The sequence below is a fragment of the Sus scrofa genome, chromosome 1 (genome assembly GCF_054392235.1).
Source record: "Sus scrofa isolate SSC_HxYL_T2T_F1_AM1 chromosome 1, Sscrofa_HxYL_maternal_Yorkshire_Landrace_v2.0, whole genome shotgun sequence".
Taxonomy (NCBI): Eukaryota; Metazoa; Chordata; class Mammalia; order Artiodactyla; family Suidae; genus Sus; species Sus scrofa.
In genome coordinates, this window is record NC_139383.1 from 151,513,716 (window position 1) to 151,538,540 (window position 24,825).

The 24,825-nt window shown below is 70.5% G+C and overlaps 10 non-coding genes across 10 annotated transcripts; all 10 read right to left on the reverse strand.

Moving 5' to 3' along the window:
- Positions 1-937: 937 nt before the first annotated feature.
- LOC146406484 (small nucleolar RNA SNORD116) lies at positions 938-1,029 on the reverse strand. Its single transcript, XR_014832997.1, has one exon. It is a non-coding gene; the product is annotated as a small nucleolar RNA SNORD116 (small nucleolar RNA).
- Positions 1,030-3,570: 2,541 nt separating this feature from the next.
- LOC146406485 (small nucleolar RNA SNORD116) lies at positions 3,571-3,662 on the reverse strand. The gene has a single exon (XR_014833005.1). It is a non-coding gene; the product is annotated as a small nucleolar RNA SNORD116 (small nucleolar RNA).
- Positions 3,663-6,203: 2,541 nt separating this feature from the next.
- Positions 6,204-6,295, reverse strand: LOC146406486 (small nucleolar RNA SNORD116). The gene has a single exon (XR_014834417.1). It is a non-coding gene; the product is annotated as a small nucleolar RNA SNORD116 (small nucleolar RNA).
- Positions 6,296-8,823: 2,528 nt separating this feature from the next.
- LOC146406487 (small nucleolar RNA SNORD116) lies at positions 8,824-8,915 on the reverse strand. Its single transcript, XR_014834431.1, has one exon. It is a non-coding gene; the product is annotated as a small nucleolar RNA SNORD116 (small nucleolar RNA).
- A 2,528-nt stretch (positions 8,916-11,443) lies between these two features.
- On the reverse strand, positions 11,444-11,535 carry LOC146406488 (small nucleolar RNA SNORD116). Its single transcript, XR_014833015.1, has one exon. It is a non-coding gene; the product is annotated as a small nucleolar RNA SNORD116 (small nucleolar RNA).
- Positions 11,536-14,063: 2,528 nt separating this feature from the next.
- On the reverse strand, positions 14,064-14,155 carry LOC146406489 (small nucleolar RNA SNORD116). The gene has a single exon (XR_014833016.1). It is a non-coding gene; the product is annotated as a small nucleolar RNA SNORD116 (small nucleolar RNA).
- Positions 14,156-16,683: 2,528 nt separating this feature from the next.
- LOC146406490 (small nucleolar RNA SNORD116) lies at positions 16,684-16,775 on the reverse strand. Its single transcript, XR_014833018.1, has one exon. It is a non-coding gene; the product is annotated as a small nucleolar RNA SNORD116 (small nucleolar RNA).
- A 2,528-nt stretch (positions 16,776-19,303) lies between these two features.
- On the reverse strand, positions 19,304-19,395 carry LOC146406491 (small nucleolar RNA SNORD116). Its single transcript, XR_014833024.1, has one exon. It is a non-coding gene; the product is annotated as a small nucleolar RNA SNORD116 (small nucleolar RNA).
- A 2,528-nt stretch (positions 19,396-21,923) lies between these two features.
- On the reverse strand, positions 21,924-22,015 carry LOC146406492 (small nucleolar RNA SNORD116). The gene has a single exon (XR_014833030.1). It is a non-coding gene; the product is annotated as a small nucleolar RNA SNORD116 (small nucleolar RNA).
- A 2,525-nt stretch (positions 22,016-24,540) lies between these two features.
- LOC146406493 (small nucleolar RNA SNORD116) lies at positions 24,541-24,632 on the reverse strand. The gene has a single exon (XR_014833298.1). It is a non-coding gene; the product is annotated as a small nucleolar RNA SNORD116 (small nucleolar RNA).
- Positions 24,633-24,825: the final 193 nt, after the last annotated feature.

Below are 24,825 nucleotides of genomic sequence, written 5' to 3' on the forward strand. Positions count from 1 at the left end.
GCTCGCTCTGCCGGGCAGACCACCCCCTCCAGGGCGTCCAAGGGCTCGGCATCGGACCCTCCAGGGAGAGGGAGACCATGCACCGGGAAGGACTCCGAGCCATGGCCTCCCAAAGGACCCCCCCCAAGGTGCGGTCAGCGCCGCGGCCCAGGGACCTGGCGGCTGCCTTCCCCAGACCCCCACGGGGAGCCACGCCTCCCAGAGGAGAGGCCACATGCAAGACCGTCCCCGCCCCTGCCCGCGCGGTCCTTCCCTACCCGGGCCTCCCACAGCCGCTGACGCCATCCCACTTGAGGCCAGGGCACCTCCTCCAGAGCCCCTCGCCCATCCAGACGTGGGCCTGTCCACCCACGTCCCCGGCAGGCTCCCTCTGCCCGCCTGTCGCTCACCACTTCAGCTGCCCCCTTCTCGCCACCCAGCCCCAGCCTCCGCCCCAACATCCCTGGACGTCCCAGGGGAGCGCCCTCAGGGGTTCCCAGGCTCCCCCCCTCCCATGGGGGACGGCCCTGATCCAAGGGCCCCCGCTACCACAGACCCCCTGCAGCAGGTGGCCCTCAGGGGTCCCCAGAGCAGAAAGAGAACACTACCCTGCCGGGATCCCGTCTCCCCACAGCATCCTGAGAAGGGCGCCCGGCCTGGGCCAGGACGCCCCCTGGGGCCCTAGGGCCGCACACTTGCCTCGCGGGCCGGGCCCAAATTTCGGCCCCCGCGACGGCTTGCGAAACCCCCCAAGGCCGGCGGGAGGCCGCCCGGGATCTCCAGCACGCTCGGGCACGCGGCCTCTCCCCCGAGGCCAGCGCCGGGCGACGGGCCCCATGCTTCCTGGGCCCGGCAGGCGGCCGCCTTCCCCAGACCTCACCCGAGTGGCTGCTGACACACAGAGGCCCCAAGGCCAAGGGCCCATCTACCCCCGAGCCCCCGGTGGCCGCCACGTGCCGGACCTCAGTTTCGATGAGGAGACGGTAGTGAGTTCTCACTCATTTTGTTCAGATTTCCAAGGAATGCTTTAGAGGGAGTCATCATCGATCCGAGCACGGGCTCCGCCGCCGCAAGGCAAATTCACGGCCTCCGCACCTGGACATCCCACCCGCTCCATCACGGCAGCGTTTGGGGGCGTGCCCAGACAGACGAGCCACTGGGCAGGACGGGACGCTCCCCCTCACGCCCCCGGAGCTGGCCTGCCGGGGCCAAAGCCCGCGAGAAGCGGGGGTGGCCCGGGGCTCCGGACCGACGAGCGCCCCAAGGGCGAGTTCTCCACCACTGAGGACAGGGGCCGCTCACCATCGCCAGGTCTCCACAGAGCCGCGACAAGGACGCCACGCCCACTGGTCTGCGGGAGCTCCTCGGCCTCGCGCGGTGGCACGCCACAAGATCAGGGGTCCGCCATGCTGCTCTCCTGGGTCAGGGCGAGAGAGCACACACACCACAAGGGTTTCCACAAGGAGGAAGGGCCACGCTGGCGCCAGGGGACCAGGGCCCCTCCACCTGGAGACCCGCACTGCATCGGGCTGCCACGGCTCCCCAGCCTCCCCAGCCTCCCCTCTCTCTGGGTGTCTGCAGCCACACGGACCCTGCCTGGGGGACGGGCGCGGGGGGTGGTGCAGGCCCGGCCTGCACAGAGGCGTGCCAGGGGCACAGAGAGAGGCCCCGGCATTCTTCTCCCACGTCCCAGGGCCCGAAAGATGGATCCCCAAGGCCGGCTCCCCGCCCCCCAACACGGCAACAAGGTGCCCCACGGAGGCACATTCAGGCCCACTGGGGCAACCTGCGCCACACCCCCGACACGACCGGGAAACCCAAACCCCTGGCACCTCCTCTGCCTCAGGACTTCCGCCAGGACTCACCGCCCCTGCGGAAACCCTCTCTCTTCCTTTGTTCTCTCCCTCTCTCTCTCTCCCTCTCGGTCCCACCCGCTGTCACCCTTTCCCTGGCGAGCGCGCGCGCACCGAAGCTTTCTCTCCTTTGCTGGACCCATCCGACGCACGATCAGCCACTTGCCCTCACAAGAGTCTGTCCGTGCCAGCCGGCTCTCCAGGAACTCCAGCACGGGAGCACTGATGCTACCCTGCCCTGACGAAGGGTGACGGCCACCAACTCCCCTTGACCTCTCCATGATGCGGAATCCCCTCAGCGCCCGTAAGACCCCCCCGGAGCCGTTCCCGTGCCCAGCAGCAGGCACGAACCCCCTGACGAGACGTGGTCGCTACCCGGCGGTTCCCGCCCGCACCACGCCCGTCCCAGGCCCGACCACACACCAACCGGGACACCCAAGTCGGCCGGGAGACACGGCTCAAATCCCCACAGGGCGTGGGACATTCCCCCAAACAGCCGGGACTCCTGAACGGGCCAGGCCTTCCAGGGCCTCAAGCCCCGGGCCTTCCTGGCAAGCACGCAGCCGCCGGGCCTCATCAAAGCCCTCCGTCACCGTCGGGGCCAGGACACCGCCACCGCTGCCCAAGCCCAGGCCTCCCGTCTCCGCTCGCCATCAAGCCGCCCGCCGCAGGACCCGGACACCCGCCCCGAGCAGCCTCCCAGGCACTGCCAGCTGAGAGACGTCCCTGGCCGCCGGCCTCCCCGCTCTGCCCAGGCCCCCGCGCGGCGACCTGGGCGAAGCGCTCCACGCGGCGCGGGTGGCTCGCTCTGCCGGGCAGACCACCCCCTCCAGGGCGTCCAAGGGCTCGGCATCGGACCCTCCAGGGAGAGGGAGACCGTGCACCGGGAAGGACTCCGAGCCATGGCCTCCCAAAGGACCCCCCCCAAGGTGCGGTCAGCGCCGCGGCCCAGGGACCTGGCGGCTGCCTTCCCCAGACCCCCACGGGGAGCCACGCCTCCCAGAGGAGAGGCCACATGCAAGACCGTCCCCGCCCCTGCCCGCGCGGTCCTTCCCTACCCGGGCCTCCCACAGCCGCTGACGCCATCCCACTTGAGGCCAGGGCACCTCCTACAGAGCCCCTCGCCCATCCAGACGTGGGCCTGTCCACCCACGTCCCCGGCAGGCTCCCTCTGCCCGCCTGTCGCTCACCACTTCAGCTGCCCCCTTCTCGCCACCCAGCCCCAGCCTCCGCCCCAACATCCCTGGACGTCCCAGGGGAGCGCCCTCAGGGGTTCCCAGGCTCCCCCCCTCCCATGGGGGACGGCCCTGATCCAAGGGCCCCCGCTACCACAGACCCCCTGCAGCAGGTGGCCCTCAGGGGTCCCCAGAGCAGAAAGAGAACACTACCCTGCCGGGATCCCGTCTCCCCACAGCATCCTGAGAAGGGCGCCGGGCCTGGGCCAGGACGCCCCCTGGGGCCCTAGGGCCGCACACTTGCCTCGCGTGCCGGGCCCAAATTTCGGCCCCCGCGACGGCTTGCGAAACCCCCCAAGGCCGGCGGGAGGCCGCCCGGGATCTCCAGCACGCTCGGGCACGCGGCCTCTCCCCCGAGGCCAGCGCCGGGCCACGGGCCCCATGCTTCCTGGGCCCGGCAGGCGGCCGCCTTCCCCAGACCTCACCCGAGTGGCTGCTGACACCCAGAGGCCCCAAGGCCAAGGGCCCATCTACCCCCGAGCCCCCGGTGGCCGCCACGTGCCGGACCTCAGTTTCGATGAGGAGACGGTAGTGAGTTCTCACTCATTTTGTTCAGATTTCCAAGGAATGCTTTAGAGGGAGTCATCATCGATCCGAGCACGGGCTCCGCCGCCACAAGGCAAATTCACGGCCTCCGCACCTGGACATCCAACCCGCTCCATCACGGCAGCGTTTGGGGGCGTGCCCAGACAGACGAGCCACTGGGCAGGACGGGACGCTCCCCCTCACGCCCCCGGAGCTGGCCTGCCGGGGCCAAAGCCCGCGAGAAGCGGGGGTGGCCCGGGGCTCCGGACAGACGAGCGCCCCAAGGGCGAGTTCTCCACCACTGAGGACAGGGGCCGCTCACCATCGCCAGGTCTCCACAGAGCCGCGACAGGGACGCCACGCCCACTGGTCTGCGGGAGCTCCTCGGCCTCGCTCGGTGGCACGCCACAAGATCAGGGGTCCGCCATGCTGCTCTCCTGGGTCAGGGCGAGAGAGCACACACACCACAAGGGTTTCCACAAGGAGGAAGGGCCACGCTGGCGCCAGGGGACCAGGGCCCCTCCACCTGGAGACCCGCACTGCATCGGGCTGCCACGGCTCCCCAGCCTCCCCAGCCTCCCCTCTCTCTGGGTGTCTGCAGCCACACGGACCCTGCCTGGGGGACGGGCGCGGGGGGGGGTGCAGGCCCGGCCTGCACAGAGGCGTGCCAGGGGCACAGAGAGAGGCCCCGGCATTCTTCTCCCACGTCCCAGGGCCCGAAAGATGGATCCCCAAGGCCGGCTCCCCGCCCCCCAACACGGCAACAAGGTGCCCCACGGAGGCACATTCAGGCCCACTGGGGCAACCTGCGCCACACCCCCGACACGACCGGGAAACCCAAACCCCTGGCACCTCCTCTGCCTCAGGACTTCCGCCAGGACTCACCGCCCCTGCGGAAACCCTCTCTCTTCCTTTGTTCTCTCCCTCTCTCTCTCTCCCTCTCGGTCCCACCCGCTGTCACCCTTTCCCTGGCGAGCGCGCGCGCACCGAAGCTTTCTCTCCTTTGCTGGACCCATCCGACGCACGATCAGCCACTTGCCCTCACAAGAGTCTGTCCGTGCCAGCCGGCTCTCCAGGAACCCCAGCACGGGAGCACTGAGGCTACCCTGCCCTGACGAAGGGTGACGGCCACCAACTCCCCTTGACCTCTCCATGATGCGGAATCCCCTCAGCGCCCGTAAGACCCCCCCGGAGCCGTTCCCGTGCCCAGCAGCAGGCACGAACCCCCTGACGAGACGTGGTCGCTACCCGGCGGTTCCCGCCCGCACCACGCCCGTCCCAGGCCCGACCACACACCAACCGGGACACCCAAGTCGGCCGGGAGACATGGCTCAAATCCCCACAGGGCGTGGGACATTCCCCCAAACAGCCGGGACTCCTGAACGGGCCAGGCCTTCCAGGGCCTCAAGCCCCGGGCCTTCCTGGCAAGCACGCGGCCGCCGGGCCTCATCAAAGCCCTCCGTCACCGTCGGGGCCAGGACACCGCCACCGCTGCCCAAGCCCAGGCCTCCCGTCTCCGCTCGCCATCCAGCCGCCCGCCGCAGGACCCGGACACCCGTCCCGAGCAGCCTCCCAGGCACTGCCAGCTGAGAGACGTCCCTGGCCGCCGACCTCCCCGCTCTGCCTAGGCCCCCGCGCGGCGACCTGGGCGAAGCGCTCCACGCGGCGCGGGTGGCTCACTCTGCCGGGCAGACCACCCCCTCCAGGGCGTCCAAGGGCTCGGCATCGGACCCTCCAGGGAGAGGGAGACCGTGCACCGGGAAGGACTCCGACCCGTGGCCTCCCAAAGGACCCCCCCCAAGGGGCGGTCAGCGCCGCGGCCCAGGGACCTGGCGGCTGCCTTCCCCAGACCCCCACGGGGAGCCACGCCTCCCAGAGGAGAGGCCACATGCAAGACCGTCCCCGCCCCTGCCCGCGCGGTCCTTCCCTACCCGGGCCTCCCACAGCCGCTGACGCCATCCCACTTGAGGCCAGGGCACCTCCTCCAGAGCCCCTCGCCCATCCAGACGTGGGCCTGTCCACCCACGTCCCTGGCAGGCTCCCACTGCCCGCCTGTCGCTCACCACTTCAGCTGCCCCCTTCTCGCCACCCAGCCCCAGCCTCCGCCCCAACATCCCTGGACGTCCCAGGGGAGCGCCCTCAGGGGTTCCCAGGCTCCCCCCCTCCCATGGGGGACGGCCCTGATCCAAGGGCCCCCGCTACCACAGACCCCCTGCAGCAGGTGGCCCTCAGGGGTCCCCAGAGCAGAAAGAGAACACTACCCTGCCGGGATCCCGTCTCCCCACAGCATCCTGAGAAGGGCGCCCGGCCTGGGCCAGGACGCCCCCTGGGGCCCTAGGGCCGCACACTTGCCTCGCGGGCCGGGCCCAAATTTCGGCCCCCGCGACGGCTTGCGAAACCCCCCAAGGCCGGCGGGAGGCCGCCCGGGATCTCCAGCACGCTCGGGAACGCGGCCTCGCCCCCGAGGCCAGCGCCGGGCGACGGGCCCCATGCTTCCTGGGCCCGGCAGGCGGCCGCCTTCCCCAGACCTCACCCGAGTGGCTGCTGACACACAGAGGCCCCAAGGCCAAGGGCCCATCTACCCCCGAGCCCCCGGTGGCCGCCACGTGCCGGACCTCAGTTTCGATGAGGAGACGGTAGTGAGTTCTCACTCATTTTGTTCAGATTTCCAAGGAATGCTTTAGAGGGAGTCATCATCGATGCGAGCACGGGCTCCGCCGCCGCAAGGCAAATTCACGGCCTCCGCACCTGGACATCCCACCCGCTCCATCACGGCAGCGTTTGGGGGCGTGCCCAGACAGACGAGCCACTGGGCAGGACGGGACGCTCCCCCTCACGCCCCCGGAGCTGGCCTGCCGGGGCCAAAGCCCGCGAGAAGCGGGGGTGGCCCGGGGCTCCGGACAGACGAGCGCCCCAAGGGCGAGTTCTCCACCACTGAGGACAGGGGCCGCTCACCATCGCCAGGTCTCCACAGAGCCGCGACAAGGACGCCACGCCCACTGGTCTGCGGGAGCTCCTCGGCCTCGCGCGGTGGCACGCCACAAGATCAGGGGTCCGCCATGCTGCTCTCCTGGGTCAGGGCGAGAGAGCACACACACCACAAGGGTTTCCACAAGGAGGAAGGGCCACGCTGGCGCCAGGGGACCAGGGCCCCTCCACCTGGAGACCCGCACTGCATCGGGCTGCCACGGCTCCCCAGCCTCCCCAGCCTCCCCTCTCTCTGGGTGTCTGCAGCCACACGGACCCTGCCTGGGGGGGGGTGCAGGCCCGGCCTGCACAGAGGCGTGCCAGGGGCATAGAGAGAGGCCCCGGCATTCTTCTCCCACGTCCCAGGGCCCGAAAGATGGATCCCCAAGGCCGGCTCCCCGCCCCCCAACACGGCAACAAGGTGCCCCATGGAGGCACATTCAGGCCCACTGGGGCAACCTGCGCCACACCCCCGACACGACCGGGAAACCCAAACCCCTGGCACCTCCTCTGCCTCAGGACTTCCGCCAGGACTCACCGCCCCTGCGGAAACCCTCTCTCTTCCTTTGTTCTCTCCCTCTCTCTCTCTCCCTCTCGGTCCCACCCGCTGTCACCCTTTCCCTGGCGAGCGCGCGCGCACCGAAGCTTTCTCTCCTTTGCTGGACCCATCCGACGCACGATCAGCCACTTGCCCTCACAAGAGTCTGTCCGTGCCAGCCGGCTCTCCAGGAACCCCAGCACGGGAGCACTGAGGCTACCCTGCCCTGACGAAGGGTGACGGCCACCAACTCCCCTTGACCTCTCCATGATGCGGAATCTCCTCAGCGCCCGTAAGACCCCCCCGGAGCCGTTCCCATGCCCAGCAGCAGGCACGAACCCCCTGACGAGACGTGGTCGCTACCCGGCGGTTCCCGCCCGCACCACGCCCGTCCCAGGCCCGACCACACACCAACCGGGACACCCAAGTCGGCCGGGAGACACGGCTCAAATCCCCACAGGGCGTGGGACATTCCCCCAAACAGCCGGGACTCCTGAACGGGCCAGGCCTTCCGGGGCCTCAAGCCCCGGGCCTTCCTGGCAAGCACGCGGCCGCCGGGCCTCATCAAAGCCCTCCGTCACCGTCGGGGCCAGGACACCGCCACCGCTGCCCAAGCCCAGGCCTCCCGTCTCCGCTCGCCATCCAGCCGCCCGCCGCAGGACCCGGACACCCGCCCCGAGCAGCCTCCCAGGCACTGCCAGCTGAGAGACGTCCCTGGCCGCCGACCTCCCCGCTCTGCCCAGGCCCCCGCGCGGCGACCTGGGCGAAGCGCTCCACGCGGCGCGGGTGGCTCGCTCTGCCGGGCAGACCACCCCCTCCAGGGCGTCCAAGGGCTCGGCATCGCACCCTCCAGGGAGAGGGAGACCGTGCACCGGGAAGGACTCCGACCCGTGGCCTCCCAAAGGACCCCCCCCAAGGTGCGGTCAGCGCCGCGGCCCAGGGACCTGGCGGCTGCCTTCCCCAGACCCCCACGGGGAGCCACGCCTCCCAGAGGAGAGGCCACATGCAAGACCGTCCCCGCCCCTGCCCGCGCGGTCCTTCCCTACCCGGGCCTCCCACAGCCGCTGACGCCATCCCACTTGAGGCCAGGGCACCTCCTCCAGAGCCCCTCGCCCATCCAGACGTGGGCCTGTCCACCCACGTCCCTGGCAGGCTCCCACTGCCCGCCTGTCGCTCACCACTTCAGCTGCCCCCTTCTCGCCACCCAGCCCCAGCCTCCGCCCCAACATCCCTGGACGTCCCAGGGGAGCGCCCTCAGGGGTTCCCAGGCTCCCCCCCTCCCATGGGGGACGGCCCTGATCCAAGGGCCCCCGCTACCACAGACCCCCTGCAGCAGGTGGCCCTCAGGGGTCCCCAGAGCAGAAAGAGAACACTACCCTGCCGGGATCCCGTCTCCCCACAGCATCCTGAGAAGGGCGCCCGGCCTGGGCCAGGACGCCCCCTGGGGCCCTAGGGCCGCACACTTGCCTCGCGGGCCGGGCCCAAATTTCGGCCCCCGCGACGGCTTGCGAAACCCCCCAAGGCCGGCGGGAGGCCGCCCGGGATCTCCAGCACGCTCGGGCACGCGGCCTCGCCCCCGAGGCCAGCGCCGGGCGACGGGCCCCATGCTTCCTGGGCCCGGCAGGCGGCCGCCTTCCCCAGACCTCACCCGAGTGGCTGCTGACACACAGAGGCCCCAAGGCCAAGGGCCCATCTACCCCCGAGCCCCCGGTGGCCGCCACGTGCCGGACCTCAGTTTCGATGAGGAGACGGTAGTGAGTTCTCACTCATTTTGTTCAGATTTCCAAGGAATGCTTTAGAGGGAGTCATCATCGATGCGAGCACGGGCTCCGCCGCCGCAAGGCAAATTCACGGCCTCCGCACCTGGACATCCCACCCGCTCCATCACGGCAGCGTTTGGGGGCGTGCCCAGACAGACGAGCCACTGGGCAGGACGGGACGCTCCCCCTCACGCCCCCGGAGCTGGCCTGCCGGGGCCAAAGCCCGCGAGAAGCGGGGGTGGCCCGGGGCTCCGGACAGACGAGCGCCCCAAGGGCGAGTTCTCCACCACTGAGGACAGGGGCCGCTCACCATCGCCAGGTCTCCACAGAGCCGCGACAAGGACGCCACGCCCACTGGTCTGCGGGAGCTCCTCGGCCTCGCGCGGTGGCACGCCACAAGATCAGGGGTCCGCCATGCTGCTCTCCTGGGTCAGGGCGAGAGAGCACACACACCACAAGGGTTTCCACAAGGAGGAAGGGCCACGCTGGCGCCAGGGGACCAGGGCCCCTCCACCTGGAGACCCGCACTGCATCGGGCTGCCACGGCTCCCCAGCCTCCCCAGCCTCCCCTCTCTCTGGGTGTCTGCAGCCACACGGACCCTGCCTGGGGGGGGGTGCAGGCCCGGCCTGCACAGAGGCGTGCCAGGGGCATAGAGAGAGGCCCCGGCATTCTTCTCCCACGTCCCAGGGCCCGAAAGATGGATCCCCAAGGCCGGCTCCCCGCCCCCCAACACGGCAACAAGGTGCCCCATGGAGGCACATTCAGGCCCACTGGGGCAACCTGCGCCACACCCCCGACACGACCGGGAAACCCAAACCCCTGGCACCTCCTCTGCCTCAGGACTTCCGCCAGGACTCACCGCCCCTGCGGAAACCCTCTCTCTTCCTTTGTTCTCTCCCTCTCTCTCTCTCCCTCTCGGTCCCACCCGCTGTCACCCTTTCCCTGGCGAGCGCGCGCGCACCGAAGCTTTCTCTCCTTTGCTGGACCCATCCGACGCACGATCAGCCACTTGCCCTCACAAGAGTCTGTCCGTGCCAGCCGGCTCTCCAGGAACCCCAGCACGGGAGCACTGAGGCTACCCTGCCCTGACGAAGGGTGACGGCCACCAACTCCCCTTGACCTCTCCATGATGCGGAATCTCCTCAGCGCCCGTAAGACCCCCCCGGAGCCGTTCCCATGCCCAGCAGCAGGCACGAACCCCCTGACGAGACGTGGTCGCTACCCGGCGGTTCCCGCCCGCACCACGCCCGTCCCAGGCCCGACCACACACCAACCGGGACACCCAAGTCGGCCGGGAGACACGGCTCAAATCCCCACAGGGCGTGGGACATTCCCCCAAACAGCCGGGACTCCTGAACGGGCCAGGCCTTCCGGGGCCTCAAGCCCCGGGCCTTCCTGGCAAGCACGCGGCCGCCGGGCCTCATCAAAGCCCTCCGTCACCGTCGGGGCCAGGACACCGCCACCGCTGCCCAAGCCCAGGCCTCCCGTCTCCGCTCGCCATCCAGCCGCCCGCCGCAGGACCCGGACACCCGCCCCGAGCAGCCTCCCAGGCACTGCCAGCTGAGAGACGTCCCTGGCCGCCGACCTCCCCGCTCTGCCCAGGCCCCCGCGCGGCGACCTGGGCGAAGCGCTCCACGCGGCGCGGGTGGCTCGCTCTGCCGGGCAGACCACCCCCTCCAGGGCGTCCAAGGGCTCGGCATCGCACCCTCCAGGGAGAGGGAGACCGTGCACCGGGAAGGACTCCGACCCGTGGCCTCCCAAAGGACCCCCCCCAAGGTGCGGTCAGCGCCGCGGCCCAGGGACCTGGCGGCTGCCTTCCCCAGACCCCCACGGGGAGCCACGCCTCCCAGAGGAGAGGCCACATGCAAGACCGTCCCCGCCCCTGCCCGCGCGGTCCTTCCCTACCCGGGCCTCCCACAGCCGCTGACGCCATCCCACTTGAGGCCAGGGCACCTCCTCCAGAGCCCCTCGCCCATCCAGACGTGGGCCTGTCCACCCACGTCCCCGGCAGGCTCCCACTGCCCGCCTGTCGCTCACCACTTCAGCTGCCCCCTTCTCGCCACCCAGCCCCAGCCTCCGCCCCAACATCCCTGGACGTCCCAGGGGAGCGCCCTCAGGGGTTCCCAGGCTCCCCCCCTCCCATGGGGGACGGCCCTGATCCAAGGGCCCCCGCTACCACAGACCCCCTGCAGCAGGTGGCCCTCAGGGGTCCCCAGAGCAGAAAGAGAACACTACCCTGCCGGGATCCCGTCTCCCCACAGCATCCTGAGAAGGGCGCCCGGCCTGGGCCAGGACGCCCCCTGGGGCCCTAGGGCCGCACACTTGCCTCGCGGGCCGGGCCCAAATTTCGGCCCCCGCGACGGCTTGCGAAACCCCCCAAGGCCGGCGGGAGGCCGCCCGGGATCTCCAGCACGCTCGGGCACGCGGCCTCTCCCCCGAGGCCAGCGCCGGGCCACGGGCCCCATGCTTCCTGGGCCCGGCAGGCGGCCGCCTTCCCCAGACCTCACCCGAGTGGCTGCTGACACCCAGAGGCCCCAAGGCCAAGGGCCCATCTACCCCCGAGCCCCCGGTGGCCGCCACGTGCCGGACCTCAGTTTCGATGAGGAGACGGTAGTGAGTTCTCACTCATTTTGTTCAGATTTCCAAGGAATGCTTTAGAGGGAGTCATCATCGATCCGAGCACGGGCTCCGCCGCCACAAGGCAAATTCACGGCCTCCGCACCTGGACATCCAACCCGCTCCATCACGGCAGCGTTTGGGGGCGTGCCCAGACAGACGAGCCACTGGGCAGGACGGGACGCTCCCCCTCACGCCCCCGGAGCTGGCCTGCCGGGGCCAAAGCCCGCGAGAAGCGGGGCTGGCCCGGGGCTCCGGACAGACGAGCGCCCCAAGGGCGAGTTCTCCACCACTGAGGACAGGGGCCGCTCACCATCGCCAGGTCTCCACAGAGCCGCGACAAGGACGCCACGCCCATTGGGCTGCGGGAGGTCCTCGGCCTCGCTCGGTGGCACGCCACAAGATCAGGGGTCCGCCATGCTGCTCTCCTGGGTCAGGGCGAGAGAGCACACACACCACAAGGGTTTCCACAAGGAGGAAGGGCCACGCTGGCGCCAGGGGACCAGGGCCCCTCCACCTGGAGACCCGCACTGCATCGGGCTGCCATGGCTCCCCAGCCTCCCCAGCCTCCCCTCTCTCTGGGTGTCTGCAGCCACACGGACCCTGCCTGGGGGGGGGTGCAGGCCCGGCCTGCACAGAGGCGTGCCAGGGGCACAGAGAGAGGCCCCGGCATTCTTCTCCCACGTCCCAGGGCCCGAAAGATGGATCCCCAAGGCCGGCTCCCCGCCCCCCAACACGGCAACAAGGTGCCCCATGGAGGCACATTCAGGCCCACTGGGGCAACCTGCGCCACACCCCCGACACGACCGGGAAACCCAAACCCCTGGCACCTCCTCTGCCTCAGGACTTCCGCCAGGACTCACCGCCCCTGCGGAAACCCTCTCTCTTCCTTTGTTCTCTCCCTCTCTCTCTCTCCCTCTCGGTCCCACCCGCTGTCACCCTTTCCCTGGCGAGCGCGCGCGCACCGAAGCTTTCTCTCCTTTGCTGGACCCATCCGACGCACGATCAGCCACTTGCCCTCACAAGAGTCTGTCCGTGCCAGCCGGCTCTCCAGGAACCCCAGCACGGGAGCACTGAGGCTACCCTGCCCTGACGAAGGGTGACGGCCACCAACTCCCCTTGACCTCTCCATGATGCGGAATCTCCTCAGCGCCCGTAAGACCCCCCCGGAGCCGTTCCCATGCCCAGCAGCAGGCACGAACCCCCTGACGAGACGTGGTCGCTACCCGGCGGTTCCCGCCCGCACCACGCCCGTCCCAGGCCCGACCACACACCAACCGGGACACCCAAGTCGGCCGGGAGACACGGCTCAAATCCCCACAGGGCGTGGGACATTCCCCCAAACAGCCGGGACTCCTGAACGGGCCAGGCCTTCCGGGGCCTCAAGCCCCGGGCCTTCCTGGCAAGCACGCGGCCGCCGGGCCTCATCAAAGCCCTCCGTCACCGTCGGGGCCAGGACACCGCCACCGCTGCCCAAGCCCAGGCCTCCCGTCTCCGCTCGCCATCCAGCCGCCCGCCGCAGGACCCGGACACCCGCCCCGAGCAGCCTCCCAGGCACTGCCAGCTGAGAGACGTCCCTGGCCGCCGACCTCCCCGCTCTGCCCAGGCCCCCGCGCGGCGACCTGGGCGAAGCGCTCCACGCGGCGCGGGTGGCTCGCTCTGCCGGGCAGACCACCCCCTCCAGGGCGTCCAAGGGCTCGGCATCGCACCCTCCAGGGAGAGGGAGACCGTGCACCGGGAAGGACTCCGACCCGTGGCCTCCCAAAGGACCCCCCCCAAGGTGCGGTCAGCGCCGCGGCCCAGGGACCTGGCGGCTGCCTTCCCCAGACCCCCACGGGGAGCCACGCCTCCCAGAGGAGAGGCCACATGCAAGACCGTCCCCGCCCCTGCCCGCGCGGTCCTTCCCTACCCGGGCCTCCCACAGCCGCTGACGCCATCCCACTTGAGGCCAGGGCACCTCCTCCAGAGCCCCTCGCCCATCCAGACGTGGGCCTGTCCACCCACGTCCCCGGCAGGCTCCCACTGCCCGCCTGTCGCTCACCACTTCAGCTGCCCCCTTCTCGCCACCCAGCCCCAGCCTCCGCCCCAACATCCCTGGACGTCCCAGGGGAGCGCCCTCAGGGGTTCCCAGGCTCCCCCCCTCCCATGGGGGACGGCCCTGATCCAAGGGCCCCCGCTACCACAGACCCCCTGCAGCAGGTGGCCCTCAGGGGTCCCCAGAGCAGAAAGAGAACACTACCCTGCCGGGATCCCGTCTCCCCACAGCATCCTGAGAAGGGCGCCCGGCCTGGGCCAGGACGCCCCCTGGGGCCCTAGGGCCGCACACTTGCCTCGCGGGCCGGGCCCAAATTTCGGCCCCCGCGACGGCTTGCGAAACCCCCCAAGGCCGGCGGGAGGCCGCCCGGGATCTCCAGCACGCTCGGGCACGCGGCCTCTCCCCCGAGGCCAGCGCCGGGCCACGGGCCCCATGCTTCCTGGGCCCGGCAGGCGGCCGCCTTCCCCAGACCTCACCCGAGTGGCTGCTGACACCCAGAGGCCCCAAGGCCAAGGGCCCATCTACCCCCGAGCCCCCGGTGGCCGCCACGTGCCGGACCTCAGTTTCGATGAGGAGACGGTAGTGAGTTCTCACTCATTTTGTTCAGATTTCCAAGGAATGCTTTAGAGGGAGTCATCATCGATCCGAGCACGGGCTCCGCCGCCACAAGGCAAATTCACGGCCTCCGCACCTGGACATCCAACCCGCTCCATCACGGCAGCGTTTGGGGGCGTGCCCAGACAGACGAGCCACTGGGCAGGACGGGACGCTCCCCCTCACGCCCCCGGAGCTGGCCTGCCGGGGCCAAAGCCCGCGAGAAGCGGGGCTGGCCCGGGGCTCCGGACAGACGAGCGCCCCAAGGGCGAGTTCTCCACCACTGAGGACAGGGGCCGCTCACCATCGCCAGGTCTCCACAGAGCCGCGACAAGGACGCCACGCCCATTGGGCTGCGGGAGGTCCTCGGCCTCGCTCGGTGGCACGCCACAAGATCAGGGGTCCGCCATGCTGCTCTCCTGGGTCAGGGCGAGAGAGCACACACACCACAAGGGTTTCCACAAGGAGGAAGGGCCACGCTGGCGCCAGGGGACCAGGGCCCCTCCACCTGGAGACCCGCACTGCATCGGGCTGCCATGGCTCCCCAGCCTCCCCAGCCTCCCCTCTCTCTGGGTGTCTGCAGCCACACGGACCCTGCCTGGGGGGGGGTGCAGGCCCGGCCTGCACAGAGGCGTGCCAGGGGCACAGAGAGAGGCCCCGGCATTCTTCTCCCACGTCCCAGGGCCCGAAAGATGGATCCCCAAGGCCGGCTCCCCGCCCCCCAACACGGCAACAAGGTGCCCCATGGAGGCACATTCAGGCCCACTGGGGCAACCTGCGCCACACCCCCGACACGACCGGGAAACCCAAACCCCTGGCACCTCCTCTGCCTCAGGACTTCCGCCAGGACTCACCGCCCCTGCGGAAACCCTCTCTCTTCCTTTGTTCTCTCCCTCTCTCTCTCTCCCTCTCGGTCCCACCCGCTGTCACCCTTTCCCTGGCGAGCGCGCGCGCACCGAAGCTTTCTCTCCTTTGCTGGACCCATCCGACGCACGATCAGCCACTTGCCCTCACAAGAGTCTGTCCGTGCCAGCCGGCTCTCCAGGAACCCCAGCACGGGCGCACTGATGCTACCCTGCCCTGACGAAGGGTGACGGCCACCAACTCCCCTTGACCTCTCCATGATGCGGAATCTCCTCAGCGCCCGTAAGACCCCCCCGGAGCCGTTCCCATGCCCAGCAGCAGGCACGAACCCCCTGACGAGACGTGGTCGCTACCCGGCGGTTCCCGCCCGCACCACGCCCGTCCCAGGCCCGACCACACACCAACCGGGACACCCAAGTCGGCCGGGAGACACGGCTCAAATCCCCACAGGGCGTGGGACATTCCCCCAAACAGCCGGGACTCCTGAACGGGCCAGGCCTTCCGGGGCCTCAAGCCCCGGGCCTTCCTGGCAAGCACGCGGCCGCCGGGCCTCATCAAAGCCCTCCGTCACCGTCGGGGCCAGGACACCGCCACCGCTGCCCAAGCCCAGGCCTCCCGTCTCCGCTCGCCATCCAGCCGCCCGCCGCAGGACCCGGACACCCGCCCCGAGCAGCCTCCCAGGCACTGCCAGCTGAGAGACGTCCCTGGCCGCCGACCTCCCCGCTCTGCCCAGGCCCCCGCGCGGCGACCTGGGCGAAGCGCTCCACGCGGCGCGGGTGGCTCGCTCTGCCGGGCAGACCACCCCCTCCAGGGCGTCCAAGGGCTCGGCATCGCACCCTCCAGGGAGAGGGAGACCGTGCACCGGGAAGGACTCCGACCCGTGGCCTCCCAAAGGACCCCCCCCAAGGTGCGGTCAGCGCCGCGGCCCAGGGACCTGGCGGCTGCCTTCCCCAGACCCCCACGGGGAGCCACGCCTCCCAGAGGAGAGGCCACATGCAAGACCGTCCCCGCCCCTGCCCGCGCGGTCCTTCCCTACCCGGGCCTCCCACAGCCGCTGACGCCATCCCACTTGAGGCCAGGGCACCTCCTCCAGAGCCCCTCGCCCATCCAGACGTGGGCCTGTCCACCCACGTCCCCGGCAGGCTCCCACTGCCCGCCTGTCGCTCACCACTTCAGCTGCCCCCTTCTCGCCACCCAGCCCCAGCCTCCGCCCCAACATCCCTGGACGTCCCAGGGGAGCGCCCTCAGGGGTTCCCAGGCTCCCCCCCTCCCATGGGGGACGGCCCTGATCCAAGGGCCCCCGCTACCACAGACCCCCTGCAGCAGGTGGCCCTCAGGGGTCCCCAGAGCAGAAAGAGAACACTACCCTGCCGGGATCCCGTCTCCCCACAGCATCCTGAGAAGGGCGCCCGGCCTGGGCCAGGACGCCCCCTGGGGCCCTAGGGCCGCACACTTGCCTCGCGGGCCGGGCCCAAATTTCGGCCCCCGCGACGGCTTGCGAAACCCCCCAAGGCCGGCGGGAGGCCGCCCGGGATCTCCAGCACGCTCGGGCACGCGGCCTCTCCCCCGAGGCCAGCGCCGGGCCACGGGCCCCATGCTTCCTGGGCCCGGCAGGCGGCCGCCTTCCCCAGACCTCACCCGAGTGGCTGCTGACACCCAGAGGCCCCAAGGCCAAGGGCCCATCTACCCCCGAGCCCCCGGTGGCCGCCACGTGCCGGACCTCAGTTTCGATGAGGAGACGGTAGTGAGTTCTCACTCATTTTGTTCAGATTTCCAAGGAATGCTTTAGAGGGAGTCATCATCGATCCGAGCACGGGCTCCGCCGCCACAAGGCAAATTCACGGCCTCCGCACCTGGACATCCAACCCGCTCCATCACGGCAGCGTTTGGGGGCGTGCCCAGACAGACGAGCCACTGGGCAGGACGGGACGCTCCCCCTCACGCCCCCGGAGCTGGCCTGCCGGGGCCAAAGCCCGCGAGAAGCGGGGCTGGCCCGGGGCTCCGGACAGACGAGCGCCCCAAGGGCGAGTTCTCCACCACTGAGGACAGGGGCCGCTCACCATCGCCAGGTCTCCACAGAGCCGCGACAAGGACGCCACGCCCATTGGGCTGCGGGAGGTCCTCGGCCTCGCTCGGTGGCACGCCACAAGATCAGGGGTCCGCCATGCTGCTCTCCTGGGTCAGGGCGAGAGAGCACACACACCACAAGGGTTTCCACAAGGAGGAAGGGCCACGCTGGCGCCAGGGGACCAGGGCCCCTCCACCTGGAGACCCGCACTGCATCGGGCTGCCATGGCTCCCCAGCCTCCCCAGCCTCCCCTCTCTCTGGGTGTCTGCAGCCACACGGACCCTGCCTGGGGGGGGGTGCAGGCCCGGCCTGCACAGAGGCGTGCCAGGGGCACAGAGAGAGGCCCCGGCATTCTTCTCCCACGTCCCAGGGCCCGAAAGATGGATCCCCAAGGCCGGCTCCCCGCCCCCCAACACGGCAACAAGGTGCCCCATGGAGGCACATTCAGGCCCACTGGGGCAACCTGCGCCACACCCCCGACACGACCGGGAAACCCAAACCCCTGGCACCTCCTCTGCCTCAGGACTTCCGCCAGGACTCACCGCCCCTGCGGAAACCCTCTCTCTTCCTTTGTTCTCTCCCTCTCTCTCTCTCCCTCTCGGTCCCACCCGCTGTCACCCTTTCCCTGGCGAGCGCGCGCGCACCGAAGCTTTCTCTCCTTTGCTGGACCCATCCGACGCACGATCAGCCACTTGCCCTCACAAGAGTCTGTCCGTGCCAGCCGGCTCTCCAGGAACCCCAGCACGGGAGCACTGAGGCTACCCTGCCCTGACGAAGGGTGACGGCCACCAACTCCCCTTGACCTCTCCATGATGCGGAATCTCCTCAGCGCCCGTAAGACCCCCCCGGAGCCGTTCCCATGCCCAGCAGCAGGCACGAACCCCCTGACGAGACGTGGTCGCTACCCGGCGGTTCCCGCCCGCACCACGCCCGTCCCAGGCCCGACCACACACCAACCGGGACACCCAAGTCGGCCGGGAGACACGGCTCAAATCCCCACAGGGCGTGGGACATTCCCCCAAACAGCCGGGACTCCTGAACGGGCCAGGCCTTCCGGGGCCTCAAGCCCCGGGCCTTCCTGGCAAGCACGCGGCCGCCGGGCCTCATCAAAGCCCTCCGTCACCGTCGGGGCCAGGACACCGCCACCGCTGCCCAAGCCCAGGCCTCCCGTCTCCGCTCGCCATCCAGCCGCCCGCCGCAGGACCCGGACACCCGCCCCGAGCAGCCTCCCAGGCACTGCCAGCTGAGAGACGTCCCTGGCCGCCGACCTCCCCGCTCTGCCCAGGCCCCCGCGCGGCGACCTGGGCGAAGCGCTCCACGCGGCGCGGGTGGCTCGCTCTGCCGGGCAGACCACCCCCTCCAGGGCGTCCAAGGGCTCGGCATCGCACCCTCCAGGGAGAGGGAGACCGTGCACCGGGAAGGACTCCGACCCGTGGCCTCCCAAAGGACCCCCCCCAAGGTGCGGTCAGCGCCGCGGCCCAGGGACCTGGCGGCTGCCTTCCCCAGACCCCCACGGGGAGCCACGCCTCCCAGAGGAGAGGCCACATGCAAGACCGTCCCCGCCCCTGCCCGCGCGGTCCTTCCCTACCCGGGCCTCCCACAGCCGCTGACGCCATCCCACTTGAGGCCAGGGCACCTCCTCCAGAGCCCCTCGCCCATCCAGACGTGGGCCTGTCCACCCACGTCCCCGGCAGGCTCCCACTGCCCGCCTGTCGCTCACCACTTCAGCTGCCCCCTTCTCGCCACCCAGCCCCAGCCTCCGCCCCAACATCCCTGGACGTCCCAGGGGAGCGCCCTCAGGGGTTCCCAGGCTCCCCCCCTCCCATGGGGGACGGCCCTGATCCAAGGGCCCCCGCTACCACAGACCCCCTGCAGCAGGTGGCCCTCAGGGGTCCCCAGAGCAGAAAGAGAACACTACCCTGCCGGGATCCCGTCTCCCCACAGCATCCTGAGAAGGGCGCCCGGCCTGGGCCAGGACGCCCCCTGGGGCCCTAGGGCCGCACACTTGCCTCGCGGGCCGGGCCCAAATTTCGGCCCCCGCGACGGCTTGCGAAACCCCCCAAGGCCGGCGGGAGGCCGCCCGGGATCTCCAGCACGCTCGGGCACGCGGCCTCTCCCCCGAGGCCAGCGCCGGGCCACGGGCCCCATGCTTCCTGGGCCCGGCAGGCGGCCGCCTTCCCCAGACCTCACCCGAGTGGCTGCTGACACCCAGAGGCCCCAAGGCCAAGGGCCCATCTACCCCCGAGCCCCCGGTGGCCGCCACGTGCCGGACCTCAGTTTCGATGAGGAGACGGTAGTGAGTTCTCACTCATTTTGTTCAGATTTCCAAGGAATGCTTTAGAGGGAGTCATCATCGATCCGAGCACGGGCTCCGCCGCCACAAGGCAAATTCACGGCCTCCGCACCTGGACATCCAACCCGCTCCATCACGGCAGCGTTTGGGGGCGTGCCCAGACAGACGAGCCACTGGGCAGGACGGGACGCTCCCCCTCACGCCCCCGGAGCTGGCCTGCCGGGGCCAAAGCCCGCGAGAAGCGGGGCTGGCCCGGGGCTCCGGACAGACGAGCGCCCCAAGGGCGAGTTCTCCACCACTGAGGACAGGGGCCGCTCACCATCGCCAGGTCTCCACAGAGCCGCGACAAGGACGCCACGCCCATTGGGCTGCGGGAGGTCCTCGGCCTCGCTCGGTGGCACGCCACAAGATCAGGGGTCCGCCATGCTGCTCTCCTGGGTCAGGGCGAGAGAGCACACACACCACAAGGGTTTCCACAAGGAGGAAGGGCCACGCTGGCGCCAGGGGACCAGGGCCCCTCCACCTGGAGACCCGCACTGCATCGGGCTGCCATGGCTCCCCAGCCTCCCCAGCCTCCCCTCTCTCTGGGTGTCTGCAGCCACACGGACCCTGCCTGGGGGGGGGTGCAGGCCCGGCCTGCACAGAGGCGTGCCAGGGGCACAGAGAGAGGCCCCGGCATTCTTCTCCCACGTCCCAGGGCCCGAAAGATGGATCCCCAAGGCCGGCTCCCCGCCCCCCAACACGGCAACAAGGTGCCCCATGGAGGCACATTCAGGCCCACTGGGGCAACCTGCGCCACACCCCCGACACGACCGGGAAACCCAAACCCCTGGCACCTCCTCTGCCTCAGGACTTCCGCCAGGACTCACCGCCCCTGCAGAAACCCTCTCTCTTCCTTTGTTCTCTCCCTCTCTCTCTCTCCCTCTCGGTCCCACCCGCTGTCACCCTTTCCCTGGCGAGCGCGCGCGCACCGAAGCTTTCTCTCCTTTGCTGGACCCATCCGACGCACGATCAGCCACTTGCCCTCACAAGAGTCTGTCCGTGCCAGCCGGCTCTCCAGGAACCCCAGCACGGGAGCACTGAGGCTACCCTGCCCTGACGAAGGGTGACGGCCACCAACTCCCCTTGACCTCTCCATGATGCGGAATCCCCTCAGCGCCCGTAAGACCCCCCCGGAGCCGTTCCCGTGCCCAGCAGCAGGCACGAACCCCCTGACGAGACGTGGTCGCTACCCGGCGGTTCCCGCCCGCACCACGCCCGTCCCAGGCCCGACCACACACCAACCGGGACACCCAAGTCGGCCGGGAGACACGGCTCAAATCCCCACAGGGCGTGGGACATTCCCCCAAACAGCCGGGACTCCTGAACGGGCCAGGCCTTCCGGGGCCTCAAGCCCCGGGCCTTCCTGGCAAGCACGCGGCCGTCGGGCCTCATCAAAGCCCTCCGTCATCGTCGGGGCCAGGACACCGCCACCGCTGCCCAAGCCCAGGCCTCCCGTCTCCGCTCGCCATCCAGCCGCCCGCCGCAGGACCCGGACACCCGCCCCGAGCAGCCTCCCAGGCACTGCCAGCTGAGAGACGTCCCTGGCCGCCGACCTCCCCGCTCTGCCCAGGCCCCCGCGCGGCGACCTGGGCGAAGCGCTCCACGCGGCGCGGGTGGCTCGCTCTGCCGGGCAGACCACCCCCTCCAGGGCGTCCAAGGGCTCGGCATCGCACCCTCCAGGGAGAGGGAGACCGTGCACCGGGAAGGACTCCGACCCGTGGCCTCCCAAAGGACCCCCCCCAAGGTGCGGTCAGCGCCGCGGCCCAGGGACCTGGCGGCTGCCTTCCCCAGACCCCCACGGGGAGCCACGCCTCCCAGAGGAGAGGCCACATGCAAGACCGTCCCCGCCCCTGCCCGCGCGGTCCTTCCCTACCCGGGCCTCCCACAGCCGCTGACGCCATCCCACTTGAGGCCAGGGCACCTCCTCCAGAGCCCCTCGCCCATCCAGACGTGGGCCTGTCCACCCACGTCCCCGGCAGGCTCCCACTGCCCGCCTGTCGCTCACCACTTCAGCTGCCCCCTTCTCGCCACCCAGCCCCAGCCTCCGCCCCAACATCCCTGGACGTCCCAGGGGAGCGCCCTCAGGGGTTCCCAGGCTCCCCCCCTCCCATGGGGGACGGCCCTGATCCAAGGGCCCCCGCTACCACAGACCCCCTGCAGCAGGTGGCCCTCAGGGGTCCCCAGAGCAGAAAGAGAACACTACCCTGCCGGGATCCCGTCTCCCCACAGCATCCTGAGAAGGGCGCCCGGCCTGGGCCAGGACGCCCCCTGGGGCCCTAGGGCCGCACACTTGCCTCGCGGGCTGGGCCCAAATTTCGGCCCCCGCGACGGCTTGCGAAACCCCCCAAGGCCGGCGGGAGGCCGCCCGGGATCTCCAGCACGCTCGGGCACGCGGCCTCTCCCCCGAGGCCAGCGCCGGGCCACGGGCCCCATGCTTCCTGGGCCCGGCAGGCGGCCGCCTTCCCCAGACCTCACCCGAGTGGCTGCTGACACCCAGAGGCCCCAAGGCCAAGGGCCCATCTACCCCCGAGCCCCCGGTGGCCGCCACGTGCCGGACCTCAGTTTCGATGAGGAGACGGTAGTGAGTTCTCACTCATTTTGTTCAGATTTCCAAGGAATGCTTTAGAGGGAGTCATCATCGATCCGAGCACGGGCTCCGCCGCCACAAGGCAAATTCACGGCCTCCGCACCTGGACATCCAACCCGCTCCATCACGGCAGCGTTTGGGGGCGTGCCCAGACAGACGAGCCACTGGGCAGGACGGGACGCTCCCCCTCACGCCCCCGGAGCTGGCCTGCCGGGGCCAAAGCCCGCGAGAAGCGGGGCTGGCCCGGGGCTCCGGACAGACGAGCGCCCCAAGGGCGAGTTCTCCACCACTGAGGACAGGGGCCGCTCACCATCGCCAGGTCTCCACAGAGCCGCAACAGGGACGCCACGCCCACTGGTCTGCGGGAGGTCCTCGGCCTCGCTCGGTGGCACGCCACAAGATCAGGGGTCCGCCATGCTGCTCTCCTGGGTCAGGGCGAGAGAGCACACACACCACAAGGGTTTCCACAAGGAGGAAGGGCCACGCTGGCGCCAGGGGACCAGGGCCCCTCCACCTGGAGACCCGCACTGCATCGGGCTGCCATGGCTCCCCAGCCTCCCCAGCCTCCCCTCTCTCTGGGTGTCTGCAGCCACACGGACCCTGCCTGGGGGGGGGTGCAGGCCCGGCCTGCACAGAGGCGTGCCAGGGGCACAGAGAGAGGCCCCGGCATTCTTCTCCCACGTCCCAGGGCCCGAAAGATGCATCCCCAAGGCCGGCTCCCCGCCCCCCAACACGGCAACAAGGTGCCCCATGGAGGCACATTCAGGCCCACTGGGGCAACCTGTGCCACACCCCCGACACGACCGGGAAACCCAAACCCCTGGCACCTCCTCTGCCTCAGGACTTCCGCCAGGACTCACCGCCCCTGCGGAAACCCTCTCTCTTCCTTTGTTCTCTCCCTCTCTCTCTCTCCCTCTCGGTCCCACCCGCTGTCACCCTTTCCCTGGCGAGCGCGCGCGCACCGAAGCTTTCTCTCCTTTGCTGGACCCATCCGACGCACGATCAGCCACTTGCCCTCACAAGAGTCTGTCCGTGCCAGCCGGCTCTCCAGGAACCCCAGCACGGGAGCACTGAGGCTACCCTGCCCTGACGAAGGGTGACGGCCACCAACTCCCCTTGACCTCTCCATGATGCGGAATCCCCTCAGCGCCCGTAAGATCCCCCGGAGCCGTTCCCGTGCCCAGCAGCAGGCACGAACCCCCTGACGAGACGTGGTCGCTACCCGGCGGTTCCCGCCCGCACCACGCCCGTCCCAGGCCCGACCACACACCAACCGGGACACCCAAGTCGGCCGGGAGACACGGCTCAAATCCCCACAGGGCGTGGGACATTCCCCCAAACAGCCGGGACTCCTGAACGGGCCAGGCCTTCCGGGGCCTCAAGCCCCGGGCCTTCCTGGCAAGCACGCGGCCGCCGGGCCTCATCAAAGCCCTCCGTCACCGGCGGGGCCAGGACACCGCCACCGCTGCCCAAGCCCAGGCCTCCCGTCTCCGCTCGCCATCAAGCCGCCCGCCGCAGGACCCGGACACCCGCCCCGAGCAGCCTCCCAGGCACTGCCAGCTGAGAGACGTCCCTGGCCGCCGACCTCCCCGCTCTGCCCAGGCCCCCGCGCGGCGACCTGGGCGAAGCGCTCCACGCGGCGCGGGTGGCTCGCTCTGCCGGGCAGACCACCCCCTCCAGGGCGTCCAAGGGCTCGGCATCGCACCCTCCAGGGAGAGGGAGACCGTGCACCGGGAAGGACTCCGACCCGTGGCCTCCCAAAGGACCCCCCCAAGGTGCGGACAGCGCCGCGGCCCAGGGACCTGGCGGCTGCCTTCCCCAGACCCCCACGGGGAGCCCGCCTCCCAGAGGAGAGGCCACATGCAAGACCGTCCCCGCCCCTGCCCGCGCGGTCCTTCCCTACCCGGGCCTCCCACAGCCGCTGACGCCATCCCACTTGAGGCCAGGGCACCTCCTCCAGAGCCCCTCGCCCATCCAGACGTGGGCCTGTCCACCCACGTCCCCGGCAGGCTCCCTCTGCCCGCCTGTCGCTCACCACTTCAGCTGCCCCCTTCTCGCCACCCAGCCCCAGCCTCCGCCCCAACATCCCTGGACGTCCCAGGGGAGCGCCCTCAGGGGTTCCCAGGCTCCCCCCCTCCCATGGGGGACAGCCCTGATCCAAGGGCCCCCGCTACCACAGACCCCCTGCAGCAGGTGGCCCTCAGGGGTCCCCAGAGCAGAAAGAGAACACTACCCTGCCGGGATCCCGTCTCCCCACAGCATCCTGAGAAGGGCGCCGGGCCTGGGCCAGGACGCCCCCTGGGGCCCTAGGGCCGCACACTTGCCTCGCGGGCCGGGCCCAAATTTCGGCCCCCGCGACGGCTTGCGAAACCCCCCAAGGCCGGCGGGAGGCCGCCCGGGATCTCCAGCACGCTCGGGCACGCGGCCTCTCCCCCGAGGCCAGCGCCGGGCCACGGGCCCCATGCTTCCTGGCCCCGGCAGGTGGCCGCCTTCCCCAGACCTCACCCGAGTGGCTGCTGACACCCAGAGGCCCCAAGGCCAAGGGCCCATCTACCCCCGAGCCCCCGGTGGCCGCCACGTGCCGGACCTCAGTTTCGATCAGGAGACGGTAGTGAGTTCTCACTCATTTTGTTCAGATTTCCAAGGAATGCTTTAGAGGGAGTCATCATCGATCCGAGCACGGGCTCCGCCGCCACAAGGCAAATTCACGGCCTCCGCACCTGGACATCCAACCCGCTCCATCACGGCAGCGTTTGGGGGCGTGCCCAGACAGACGAGCCACTGGGCAGGACGGGACGCTCCCCCTCACGCCCCCGGAGCTGGCCTGCCGGGGCCAAAGCCCGCGAGAAGCGGGGCTGGCCCGGGGCT